This window comes from Hippoglossus stenolepis, chromosome 13, assembly GCF_022539355.2.
Source record: "Hippoglossus stenolepis isolate QCI-W04-F060 chromosome 13, HSTE1.2, whole genome shotgun sequence".
Taxonomy (NCBI): Eukaryota; Metazoa; Chordata; class Actinopteri; order Pleuronectiformes; family Pleuronectidae; genus Hippoglossus; species Hippoglossus stenolepis.
In genome coordinates, this window is record NC_061495.1 from 9,464,178 (window position 1) to 9,467,661 (window position 3,484).

The following is a 3,484-nucleotide window of genomic DNA, read 5'->3' on the forward strand; positions in this document are numbered from 1 at the left end:
CTGATCATGGAGCATAATTACAACAAGATTGCTCAAGTATACAATATGCCTATACTCACATATTCTACCATTACGGGCAATAACTCCTTAATTTCAATTGTCATTGCTGCTCCCTTTAATTTATATGTATATATATATAAAAATGTTTCTTCATTGTTGTAAATAATGTTATTTTGTTGATGTGTTCAGCTACACGCACTTCTGTCCATCCTGTGAGAAGACCTCACTTCACTCCCTGTTTTATTTTGTTTTTCCTTCACTCTGTTCATGGACTCCAGCTTCACTTCCTCCCGCTGTTCACTTTCCCACCACTGCACCCACCACACCTGCACCACATCACCAATGACTCGCCCTCTACACCTGTACCTCCGTTCAGTCCTCGTGTTGCCCTCCTGTCTCTGAACATGGCCGGTTCCTGTTTCCCAGACTGCCCGTGCTCTGTAAGTTTTGCTGCCTTGTTCTGTCTTTTGAACTTGTTGTAACCTTTGTGTCACTTACTGCCTTCAAGTGTGTGACCTCTGCCTGCATTAAAACTGAGACGGTTGATTTCAACTTCGAGTTTTGAAGAAACTGGTATCTTTAAGTGCTTGTAGGTTGATTGAATTAAAGGAGAGTGTTTGGCCTTCGTGGAGGCATGTGACCTTTTCTAGTTTATTTTCTATATAGATGGAAATGTGTGCAATATATTTTAGAAACATGATCCTTCTTTATCATTTTTTTAAATGTTGGGCATTTCACTTTTAAAGATAGATGGAGAGAGAGAGAGCAGGTAAGACACGCAACAAAGAGTCGGCTCAGAACTGAACCTGAGGCCACAGCAGGACACAAGCCTCTGTATGTACAAGGTAAGCAAGTGGGCGCAGCATTATCCCTATCATTTTTATTGAGAAATAAATGTACTTGATGTGCCAGGAGGAAGAGATGAGGGGACTTTTGTGCCCTAGAAATTACTTTTTTTGGCGAGTCCCATATTGTTCTAGGCAATAAACACACTCTGGAAAAGTGTGAGGAAATACTTTGATAAAAAGGGTTAATTCAAATAAATGTCTTCATTTTGTTGAGAAAAACATCACCCAGGCAGTATTTTTTTCAGTACAGTGGTTATGTCCATGAATATAATTTTTCGGCGACAGTCCAGTAGGAGAAGAAATGTGAAGGCTCTTGGTCCAGTGGGAGAAGGATGTGGGCCAGGAGGGCTGAGCTCCAGGGGCTGGAAATCGGCCAGTAAACTTTGGTTTATCTTTGCTCGTTTAAATCCATCATGACTGCTGCATCATATTTTGTATCATCGGATTCACATTACTCGATAATAATGTGTTAATATTCCTGGTCTCTTTCCCAACCCACACGCTTAGTCCTCGAGGTTTCGGTGACTAACAGACGACAGGTTGCATCGTCATATGCCGTGCCGTTTAATGACTCCTCTCTCGGCCATCTCTCCTCCTATCCTCTCTCCATCTTTGTCTCTTTCCTCCTCCCCAGGTCATTGTAGGATGTAATTCGCCTGCTAATTTAGTGCCGCTTATTATGACTCGTCATGAAGCGCTCGCAGTCGCACCTTCCCTTCTTCCTCAGTGTCTCAGTTTAGCATGACCTTCCCAAAGCTCTGTCTAGGCAATATGTCTCATTACTGCACCACAGGGGGCTGAACACACACACACACACACACACACACACACACACACACACACACACACACACACACACACACACACACACACACACACACACACACACATCAAAGATAATTGAAGAGAGCACAAGAATACTGTCAGGAACGCACAAGCAAATCAAATTCGGAAAAACAAACTCAGAAATGTGTTGCTCCATCATTCACACGCACATACACACACGAACACACAACAGAGCATCAGTGACTGACAGAAAAACTCTAGAGGAAAAGAAATGGGTCTAAGAAGTGAGGCAGCATGAAGGTTTGACAGATTTACATGCACCCTTGCCTCTGCATGCACCCCACACACACACACACACACACCTGTGAAAAACTGCTTCCAAACTAAAGTAACAGAAGTTGAAGTTGAATAAAAAAGTGTCAGTGAGACGATTGTGCAGGTGTCACGAGGTGAAATAAGTCAATAACTCTCAGGCTCATACACTGTGAGGATCAGAGTTCAGCCTCTCTTTTCTATTCATTTCAGAAATTCAAGCAGCGAACGGTCATTTTCATGAATTGAGAGCCATCAAATTTAGGATTTTTTTTCTTTAACAAATGGATTTTCATTCATCGACCAAACAAAACTATTTAAATGCAAACACAAAATCTCAAATCTTGAATGAAAAGGAGCAGAAAGAAGAATAATCTTATATAAACAGCCCCTTTTTCACAAGACAATAATTAACAAAGCAAATGATTCAATATAATTAAAATGGCTGCAGGCCAACACAGCCCCTCACATCCCTCTATTAGTCCCTCAGATAGATTTTATACCTTTTCAAAGAAGCTCACAAAATCTATTGATTGACTCCAGACCGGCAGAGCTCAGCTGTTTTTCAGATCCTCCTGATTACTTTTAAGACGCCTCATCACCTTTCTCCTCATACGTTTATGACCTTTTATTCCCAAATGAGTCCGTAGTTAGTTAGAGGTTCTGGGGCAGAGGTATTTGATCTGTTCCAGAGACTCGGTTACACACTGAAGTGGACAGTGTTTGTAGCCAAGGCCCTGAGGCTCAGCAACGATGCCTGAGGAAGTCGTGCAGATTTTGCTTTATTATATTTGTCTTTTTATCCAGTTTTAATCCCCTTTTTCACTGGAATTTGTTTTATATTTACCGTCACCAAGGGCGTTATGTTTTCATGTCTTTCTGGATTACACAAAGGCTACTGATCCGATTAAATTTTTTTTAATACACATTCAGGTTCATAATTCCTCATATTGTCCATTGCCCCCCCGATAAAGCTCAGTCTACTCTGATTGGCCAGCTGGCCCACTCTGTTGTGAATGGCCAAACTCTTCCAGCGAGTGTAGGAAATGATGGCCTCCGCTCTCACTTTACCTGGCTTTGTGCCAGATATGCAAATGTAGATCCTCTGCAGCTCATCCAGAATGCAGCAGCTCGACTGGTCTTCAACCTAAGTTCACTCTCACTTCTCACTACCAGCTTACCTCCTGGACATGGTCAAACCTCACAACCCAGCCCGTCCACTTCACTCTGCATCGGCCAATCTCTTCCGACTACACCTTGGTCAAATAGATGATGGTCTATAATCCAAAAGGTTAGTTGCACTTGCATGTGGCACTTCATAGTCTGGCTTTTTTGAAGCTAATGTAGTCACATGATTCTTGCTGCTCTGGGTTTGTACCCTCATGGTTGAATGCACTTATTGTAAATCGCTTTGGATAAAAGCTGCAGCTAAATGATATGTAATGTACTATTTGTTGCTGTATATCGACTGACATTTTCCTTTAAATCTTTTCTATTACAGTAGCTAGAAATGTTTAGGATTTTTTAGCCTTGACTAA

The 3,484-nt window shown here is 41.7% G+C and overlaps 1 long non-coding RNA gene across 1 annotated transcript; it reads left to right on the forward strand.

The window, feature by feature from the left end:
* Nucleotides 1-328: 328 nt before the first annotated feature.
* LOC118120264 lies at nucleotides 329-3,205 on the forward strand. The gene is made up of 3 exons (XR_004698197.2): nucleotides 329-440; nucleotides 747-845; nucleotides 3,123-3,205. It is a non-coding gene; the product is annotated as an uncharacterized LOC118120264 (long non-coding RNA).
* Nucleotides 3,206-3,484: the final 279 nt, after the last annotated feature.